The following is a 10,592-nucleotide window of genomic DNA, read 5'->3' as shown; positions in this document are numbered from 1 at the left end:
TTTGTCTGGGACTCATATTACGGCTTCTCTTATTTAGTCATCTTGGTGTACCTTCTCCAAGTCGTTTGTCTTGTAGGGTATACCAGGAAGTAGCATTTCTCAAAGTTAATAGAACACTGGTGGAGAAAAAGGGCTGCTGTCTAGTTAAACCACCCTTTAAAATTGTTCAGGCTGAAGCAATTCCAGCTGTGCTAGATGAAGTAAACTTTGGGATCAATCCAATTCCTTTGTGCCCTGAGGTAGATTCCAAGCAATTTTCCAGGGGGGTCTTGGCCTTGCCATGGATGCCTCCTTGGCTTCCCTCAAAGCACAGAGAGCCTGGCGTTCTGTTCAGTCCCTCATCCTTGGACTTTTCACATCACAAAAGGACAGCTCCACAGCCCAAGGCACAGGGGTCTACATTCACCTGGCAACAGAGTTTTGGCCACACTCCAGCCAGATGTCAAGGAATACAATCTGAAGTTCCTTGTTACCTAATATTCATCAAAAACTTAGCTGATAACGATATTTGGAGAATATTGCTTGGAAGGTATTTTAAATCAGTACTGTCCAATCAAACTTTCTGCAGTGATACAAATTTTCTATATCTGCTGTCCAGTGCAGTAGCAGCTTGTCAGTTGTGGCTAAGTAAATTAAATTAGAAATTCAATTCTTCATTAGCACAGTTGTCTAAGCCTAAAACCCAACTCTAATTTACATTTTAAACAAAACTTTCCATATTTCTAGTGTTCAGTAGCCATAAGAGGCTCTTATATTGGACAGCACAGATAGAGGACATTTGTGTTTTTGCAGAAAGTTTGTTTGGACAGCTCTGTTCTAAAATCTGCTTCAAGTTGGGTCCGTGTAGAACTAGATATCGAACTGTTCTTTGACAGTATCCACCCACTTGCTTTTACTGAGTTCTTTGTTGATAAGTGGTAATACTATACAGTGCTTATTAACTCAGTTTATCTTTCCAAGTTGCTATTGTTATCCCCACCTTACAGTTAGGGAAACTAAGGCACCTGAGGTAGGTTGGAATAACAATGCCCAAAGTTGTACAGCTATAAGTGGCAGAGGTAGGATTTGAACTCAGGCAGTCTAAGACTGAAGTCTCTTCTAACCTCTGATGCCTCCTGCTTAGTTGTGATGCCATCATCTTGAAGTAAGAATTGTCTTTGAGGACTTAGCCCTATGCACCTAACCATTGCATCTGTTCTGAGGAAAGTTACTGAGGATGCTGTCGGCACAGTTCTAAAGAAGACCCCTGAGGAGGAACTTTTGCTTCTTACAAGCACAAACAACTGTATTTCTGCTGAGATTTGCTTTCATCTTACATTCTCTATGAATTATGTAACTGATTAGGTAGAATTCGTCTTTCACACTGGATGCTGAGATGCTTAGTGTCAAATTTGGGTTCAACTAGAAGCAGTTGTAGCATAGGTTATTATGGTGATTTGTTAAAACTTCATTCCTGGTTTATTTTAGATCATCTTTAGTTTGATTTTCCTATTTTAAATCTTCACTTTTTATTTATGCTATTCTTTTTTAAAAATTATTATTTGAATCTCTTAAGTTGTTTTTGGATCATGGTGGGGGATGGATGGTTAATTAGACAGTTATTCTCATTAGTATGAATTGATGAGACTACCACAAAACTACCTGTCAGTTTCTGGAAACTAACAGCAGAAAGCACATTGACCTTTTGCAATTGGAAATAATAGTTTGCTGCCTCCTCTTAAAAATGCAGTTATGGTTTCTGGCATGCCTGCAGTTGTCAGTTTACCTTATTTATGTGCCTCTCTTTATTTCAAAAAGGATTTAAGTTCAGCTGAATAAGCAGGTATTATTCTAAACTATGGAAACCAAATGTCCTAGGTTGTTCTATTCTAGCATTCTGGTGAATTATTTGAAGCCTGAAAAATGAGCATTAACAAGTTGCTATAATCACAGAATTTTAGAGATGGAGGGACGTTAAAAGTCATCAAGGGAGAGGAAAAAGACCAAGAGGGACTGAATAACTGTAGTCCCACAATTAAAGGGGCAGAACCATTATGTGAATCCAGATATAGTCTCTTACTCCACTATTGTCCCCTGCAGCTCTCCATCTCACAACCCCCCTATTGCTAGTCTAAATGTTATTCAAAATACAAGTATCTGGTTTTAGAGGCATAAAGATAAAGTTTATTGCCATTGCGTTCTGTGTATTTTAATAGTTATCCAAAGCACTCACCTGTTCAGTAAGCTGATACTGCCATAAGCCAAGAATGTGTTTTCCTGTAACCCCAGTCTCCATTTGTTTATGAACAGGAGGATCACCACAAACCTATCATCTTCTCTTGCTAAACGTTTTCTTCTCTTGATAAAATTTTAAGTGAGAAATCTTTTCACTTCTAAAAACAAAATCCAAATCAAATAATGCACTTTCTCTGTAAAGCACCTTACACCATGGAAATGCTGCAAGGAAGCCAAGCAGAAGGTTCCAGAGTTTCCATAGCAGGCATGGTATTACCACATTTTCAATGGTCAGTTAGAGTAGTTTTTCTTATTAGAATAACTGTTTCTTCAATCCCATTGCTGCATACTTTTAATTCAAGTTAGGAGATTGATGATTGCAGAAACAGTTGTAAACATAAGCTCTGAGGTTATAAAATGCCCTGCGTGGTGGCGGTGAACAAGACCGGTCACTGCCTAGTTCTCCAGTGTGAAGATGGGAGAATAACCCACACTCAGGACAACACTATCATTGTATCTGCTTGAGAGTCACTCATTTAGGTGTATTCAATAGATTCTTCCCCCATTTTTCTTAAAGGTTTGGTTTGGTTTTGTTTTTAATCTGGGTTATTTTTTCATGTCCAAATTAGTCTGAGGATAAATTTAATAGGCTTTGTTTTAGGGTTATTCCAGCTCGAAGGGTGCAATAGTAAATCTCTTGAGATTTAAAAAGATGAATGGATAAATTTTTTATTTGCTGGAATCATTAAAAATTAATGTGTGCATATATTATTTTGTGAATAAATATGTTTCAGCAAATTACAATTGTTATACCTTTCTCTTTTTTACAGTGCCCCTTTATGTGCTTTTAAAATTGTATGGTATGTAGGGACTGGCCCAGTGGCGCAGTGGTTAAGTGCGCACGTTCCACTTTGGCAGCTTGGGGTTCGCCGGTTTGGATCCTGGGTGCGGACATGGCACCTCTTGGCACACCATGCTGTGGTAGGCGTCCCACATACAAAGTAGGGGAAGATGGGCACGGATGTTAGCTCAGGGCCAGTCTTCCTCAGCAAAAAGAGGAGGATTGGCAGCAGTTAGCTCAGGGGTAATCTTCCTCAAAAAAAAAAAAAATACGTTCAGTAAAATTGTATGGTATGCAATGTTAGCTCTGCAGAATACTTATGGTTTTGTATGTGTTCATAAACCAAATTCTTTTTTGGAGATTCAAGAATAATTGTTAGTCTAATTCTCTTGCATCTTCATTCTATAAATTGCAAGTATTTAGAAGTATGGAATTACAGAGTTAGTTATTTCTTCCTATAATTGGGCTATAAGAAGGTTATTCTCTGTCACAATAAAAATTAGTATTCCTTCTCTTTGGGGATTAATTTCTAAATTTGAAGACTCTAGGTCAGAGTTGGCTGGACTGTTTCACTGAAACTTCAGCCCCTAAGAAACAAAAATAGGTTTTGAAATAGTTTTTAGGTCACTGGCACAGAAAGCTGGCAAAAGCTGTAACTTAACTTTGGATAGTCCTAGTTAGTACAATTCCATCAGCACAGGCTGTTCTTTTAGACTGTGATTCAAGTTTAGGGGAAAATAAAATATAAGGACCCCTAAATTCTTTCTCTCTAAGTTTAGGCTTGGGTGATTCTCCTTTAATTTATTAGAGCCCTTGATTTGGGGGAAGGGAGACATATTCAATCAGATATCAGTTCTGTATTTCACCTTTTTGAACTATCCACTTTCGTTTGTTATTTTAAGTTCCAGTTTGGGATGAGACACTGAAAGCTGTGGTTACACTGGAAAACATGTAGACTTGGGGTTGATCCTAGCTTTTCTCAATATGGACTGACTTTGCTCAAATAATTCACATTTTTTGAACCTTTGTCTTCATCTGTAAAACAGAAATAATACCCACCTCACAGACTTATAATTAATTAAAAAATAACTCTCTTATGTAGGTGCTGTGTGAGCACATGTATGTGTACTAGGCCTGTTGTTATCCCTGTAAAGAAAACAAGGCTAAAAGAGTTAAGTACGTTTCCTAAGATCGTGGAATAGACCAAACCAAGGATCTGTCTAATTTCACTGGTTTTGTGTGTGGCCATTAGAACATGGTGCTTCTCCTATTAAATGAGCCACCACATCAGCAAGTAAGTGGTACTTTATAGGGGCTCAATATAAGTTACTTCTTTTCTCTTGGCAGAATAAATTATATGATTTATTGACGGAACTCTAGCTTTTCATGTGCAAATGAGCTACACATTATCACACTATTTCTTATTTGCCAGGGAAGCTTTAAAAGCTGCTTTATTAATTATAACCCCTATCCATGATTTTTCATAGCAGCCTTATAAGAGCGCATAGAACCTTCTAGGCATCATCTGATTGGCTCACCGATTAGGAAGTTTTAAAATGCCACCTACACACCCTGTAGGACTCAAGAGGATGATTTCAACTGAGTTCTATGAGAAAAGATCTGGGTATTGGTAGCCATGTTTGCCAAATTCTGTTCTCTACTAGAATTGCTCTTGATGATAACAGAGAAATAAGAATTATGGAAGCTTGTATTTTCTTTCTAGTCGAGCTTTTTTTCTGTTTAGGAAGCATGAAACTTTTCTCTCATGATTTTTGTATCTGCGATTATGTTGGCACTATCAGATCTCCAGAGCTGTGTTCACATCATCTTGCCTAATTACAAAAATGTTTTAATGGCTGAGCTTAGAAATCCACTATACTTCTTATGATCTTCAAAAAGTATATGTTGGTCACATGAAATGGAAATGCAGTAGATCCTCAATCAACAAACCTTCAGCCCGGTCTGGAAGCAGTGGCCCCAGTCCCCAACACAAAGGAACTGCCCTTTCATCTTTCCCCTTTGACAAACCCTCCACCTTTCCGAGGCCTGCCCCGCCCAAGTCTCAAGCTGCAATCCGGAAGAGAACGACTTGGAGGGCAAGCAGTTAGCTTGTTCTCTGGCCCTGACTCAGAGAATGCTCTAAATAGAAGGGACCAGGAGCTCCCACCCACCAAATTATGATTCTTTTTGTACAGACTAAACATCTGACCCTGCTCAGACTACAACTTCTAGTAAATCAAAAGGCTTATTCTTATTAGAAAGAAATTATTCCAATTCCAAGGTTATGTGACTGAGCCCCTTTTCTCCTGCTGATTGAAATTCTTTATTGTCTTTAATGGAGTCCTAATTACTCAGGCAGTCACCTAACTTTGGTTCACTGGTTATGAACTGCTCAAATAACATTCTCAACTGTGGAATAAATATAGACAGTCAACTTATTTCAAAAGTCAGCCTTTTAAAATATGTATGGATATATGATTTTTCTTGACCATTTAATTTGGATAAAATAAATTGTAACAGAGGGTCAACGCAGTGCTTCTGAGTTGCAAGAATGGATACAAAGAGATGAGATGAAATGCCCCACCTTCAGTACCCTAAGGGAAACACACAAACACACAACTTGGTCTTTCTAGTCACCGTTTACCAGATTCATATGAAAACAAAATAAACAAGGCACAGCTTTTCACAGACACCTTCTGATTGTGACTAGGGGGCAGAATGGTGTGGTGGTTAAACACATGGGCCTTGGAGTCAGACAAACCTGGCTTTGGATCCCAATCCCACAACTATAGTGGAGTGGCCTTGGGCAGGTTTCCTATGCCCTCTCCCCAGCCTCGGGTCCATCATCTGTTAAATGAGAATAGTAACACTAACCGGAGGCTCAAATGAGAACGTATGTAAAATACTCAGTGCACCTGGTATATAGTGACTCTCAATTATTAGTATAATTATATGATTATTTCCCCTTTAGGCCAACCACTGCCTAGAACTGTGACAGCCCCCACACAAGAAGCATTTATTGGCAGAAAGACAGGACAACTTCTGTTCTCTTGTAATTGGTCAGGCCCTCAGGCACTGGCTGATTGGGTTCCCAGATGACTGAATGGCTTTCACTCTTCTTTGAGCTTTCATTAAATAATACCTTAATTAGTAGCTCAAGAGGACGTTGAGCACACACCCTGCCAATCTCCCTGAACCCTCCCTGCAGGAAGCCGATTTGAAGAGCTACAGAACACTTCCTCTGCATGTTAAGAGAGATCTGAGGACAAGAACAAAAGCACGCCTTATGCTTTCTAGGTCCATCTACTTATTCTCTTATTTGGTCCCAGTGCTTCTCTGTAGGGTAGCAGAACTGGGATTTTTCACCCTCCCCTTGTTTACAGAAGAGGAAACTGAGGCTGGGAAGCTTTGCAAGGCAAGACAGAAGCCGAGTCCAGGCCATCTAACCTTCAGGTCAGAGCTCTTTGCACTGGCAGCTCTCATCTGAGCATCAGAGGCTGAGAGAGGAGGGACACAGATGCCAGAGTCCCTGATGGGTAGGGCTGTCCCATTCACAATTTGGAGCATGAAGCAGCATCTCTGAAGCTCTGCCGTTGGAGAGGAAGCAGAGAGACCTTCCCGCAGGGCCCCTACTGTCCAGTTCCTCCCTGCAGGCCGCTCAGGGCACCTGCCACTCTCCTCCCTCCCCATTCCTCAAGCCTAGTTCAGAGGGCCATCCTCTCCTCTGCCAAGGCAAGATGCGACCTCCACAAGGCGAATCACATCCGTTTGATCTCGAACAAAAGGCTGCTATGGTGTCTGAAATGACAGCTCCTTGGCGGTGATGTCCTGCTGCTTTGTTTGTCTGCATGGACTGTGGGGATCTGATTTCAGTTGCGAAGAAAAATGGTCTGGGGAAAAAACTTACTTCATTCGGAAAATTCCGAGAAGCCATAAATACAGTTTGCAGCTGATGAAAGCACATTCACAGGCAGACATGGCTTTGAGATGGGAGAAAGCCCTCCCAAGAGGCTGAGCCCTTCACCCCACCCACTGCCAGGCAGCCTTGCTGCGCAGGCACGTGTATGTGTGCGTGCTTCTGGCAAAATCCCAAGCAATCCCCCTCTCCACTGAGGACACTCTTCATAACCCAGTGGCGAGTTGGCTGGGGACGTGTTTTCCCTGGTTCTCATCCTAAATTGCCTCCAGCCCAGTCCATCCTTGGATCATCCAGCACAATTACACCCACTTCTCTCTTGTAAATGCTTGTGAATCCTTTTTGCTTTTCATATTCTTTTCTTTTTTTCCTACAGTCGGCACAGTGAGAAAGAGGGAGAAAACAGGATGAAATTCTATTTTGCTATTCACAAGAAACTTAAAAGTTTAATTCCCAGGCCAGACCTTCAGCCCTGAGTCAGGAAGGAGTACCCACTGCCAGGAAAGACCAGGGGCAGAGAGCTTAGATCCAGGGGCAAATTTTCAAGAGATCTTGCATCCCCCTGCCCATCTCCCTCTCTCTCTTTTTAAAAAAATAATATAAAAACAATATGGCAAGATTACAGAATTTTGGAAGATAGGATAAAGTCTCCTTAACCCAGCCCCTCCTTCCATCCTTGTATATTCCTGTCGCCAAGTCCCTCAGTCACTGAGCCCCTCATTCTGACTTCTCTGTCCCCCTGGCACCCAGCTTTGTTGGGGTGCCCATCTCCCCAGGACTGGCCTCCGTGAAGTCACAGCTCCACGGTGCTCCCGGTCTCTGGCATCTGGTTTTTCCTGCAACTCACTCACAGCCTCTTGTTCCCATCCCCAAATCAGTTCCAGAGCCAACAGGCCCCTTGCATTTTAGTCCTGAGAACACAAAGACCCTTGGCCTAAGAAGTGAGCTGGTCTCCAAGCAGCACTCCCCTGCCGGGTGCCTGTCCATGCAGATCTGCCCCTGCAGCCCCCAGCTGCCATTCTGAGGGCCCGAGTGGAGGCCATTGCTGCCCTGACTCTGCCCCCAGGCACCTGCCCCTTCCCTCCGTTGGGCTGCTGCTTGTGAGCTTCAGCAACACCTCCCAGTACACAGGGTCAAGGTGGGGACTCTCTAGCAGGGCATGGGAGTGGCCCTGTTTACCGCCCACTTCCCCACTCCTCCTAGTTCCTGGGTCACGGGCCGGTAGTTCAGTAAACATCCGAGGAACCCATGGAGGAGATGTGTGTGTTCTCTGGGAGGGCTTTCAGCCCCTCAGGCAAAGCATCACCATATAGAAGAATAAAAACAAAGCCAAAGCTTCTTTAAAAGTTCCCCTTAACCCAATTAGTCAAATCCTGAAGGGGCCTTTGTCTTAATGGAGTTCAACTGTATCTTGATATTACTTGAAATAGAGGAACCATCAGTTCACATTTAGGAAATGTGGATTTTCAAGGTCATGGGATTTGATTTCTAGATGCAAGTAGTTTTTCCTCATAGATCAGCACCATGCCATAGACATATAATGCAAGCCACTTACGTAATTTTAAAGCTGTTAGTAGCCACATTTTTTTTTAAAGAGAAATTATTTTGAAGATTTTATTTTTCCTTTTTCTCCCCAAAGCCCCCCGGTACATAGCTGTGTATTTTTAGTTGTGGATCCTTCCACTTGTGGCTTGTGGGATGCCGCCTCAGCATGGCTTGATGAGTGGTGCCATGTCCATGCCCAGGATTTGAACTGGCGAAACCCTGGGCCGCCACAGCAGAGCTCGCAAACTTAACCCTTGGCCACGGGGCCAGCCCCCAGTAGCCACGTTTTAAAAAGTAATAAGAAACAGGTGAATTTAACTTTAAAGGTATATTTTATTTAACCCAATATATCCAAAATAGTAACATGTAATCAATATTAAAAATTATTAATGAGATATTTTACATTCTTGTTTGTACTAAGTCTTTGACAGTTTATCCTTTCAACACGTGTCAATTTAGACGGGCCACATTTCAAGTGCTCAGTAGCCTCACGTTGACTAGTGGCTGCTGTGCTGGACAGTGCCATTATAAACAAATGTCATGCAGCCCGGGAAGAGGGGGCTGTGTTCCCTATGAGATGTGACCCTAGAAAGTGGACGGTGGCTCTGAGAACATGACTGTAGCCCAACAAACCAGAGCCCCACATCTGTCTGAGATCCAAGGGCACAACCAAAAACACTCCAGGAAGAGTCTGGCGCTTCTCCCAATTTTCTCAGTCCTGACATGGGGAGGGATCCTTCTAGATCCACCTTTTCTCTGTAATCTCTTGTTTCAGCCTGGTCAGATCTGGGCTGATAGGCCAGAGGTGAGAAGTGTGCTCCCTCTGGAGAAATTGCTTTAATTCATTCAACAAATACTTACTGAGCAGCTTCTATGTGCCAGGCACTGTTCTAGGACTTGGAATACAGCAGTGAACAAAACAGTCAGATTCCTGCCCTTGAGCAGACAGACAATAAAACATAAACAAAATAAATAGCCTGATTGTATAGTATATTAGAAAGTGATGAGTGTGATGGAAACACAGGGAAAAAATAGAGCAAGCTAAGGAAATAGGTGCTGGGGTAGGGAAGGTTGCTGGATTAAATTTCGTGAGCAGGCCTCATTGAGAAGGTGAGATTTGAGCAAGTCTATGTAAACAACTGAAGGGAGGTGAGGAAATTGGCCAGCAGAGCATTCCAGCTAGAACAGCTAGAGCAAAGGCCCTCAGGTGGGCACGAATGTGCCTGACATAACCGAGAAACAGCAAAAAGACCAGTGTGTCTGGAGAGGAATGAGCAAGGGGGAGAGTATTAGGAGATGAAATCACAGAGATAAGGTGGCGCAAGGCTAGATCATGTAGGGCCTTACGGGCCACTGCAAGCCATCGGCTTTTATTCTGGGAGAAATGAAGAGTAGCTATAGAATTCTGAATGACGTGATCTGACTTAAATTTTAACAGCGTCACTCTGGTTGCTCTGTTGAGACTGGACTGTGGGAGGGCAAGAGTGGAAGCTGGAAGACCCAGTTAGGATTCTGTTCCAAAAATCCAGAAGAAAGATGATGGTGGTTGGACCAGAGTAGTGACAGTGGAGATGATGAAGAATAGACGGATTATGGATATATTTTCAAGGCACAGCTAGTGGAGTGTGAGAAAAAGAATAGTCAAGGATGTCTCCTAGGCTTTTGATTTGAGCAAATGGTAAGATGTCAGGGCCATCTATGGAGATAGAAAAGGCTGCAGGTGGGCATATTTATGGGAGAAGATTAGGAGTTAGGGTTTGAGCACGCTGAATTTGAGATGTCTATTCAACATCCAAATAGAAACGTCAAGTAGTCAGTTGGAATTATGAGTCTAGAATTTGGGAGAGAGGTCTGGGCTAAAGATAAAAATTTGAGAGTTCTCAGCACATGGATAGAATTTAAAGCCCTGAGACTCTGTGAAATCATCTAAGGACTGAGCACAGAGAAGAGCATCCAAGGCACTCCAACATTAGGAGGTTGGGAAGATAAGGAGTACCAACAAAGGGGACTGAGAAGTTATCAGAGGTAGAAGGAAAACCAAGAGATTACTGTATTGTGTCCTGGAAGCCAAAGGAA

The sequence above is a fragment of the Equus przewalskii genome, chromosome 8 (genome assembly GCF_037783145.1).
Source record: "Equus przewalskii isolate Varuska chromosome 8, EquPr2, whole genome shotgun sequence".
Lineage (NCBI taxonomy): Eukaryota > Metazoa > Chordata > Mammalia > Perissodactyla > Equidae > Equus > Equus przewalskii.
The sequence above is the reverse complement of the archived record's forward strand: the minus strand, read 5'-3'. Positions refer to the sequence as shown.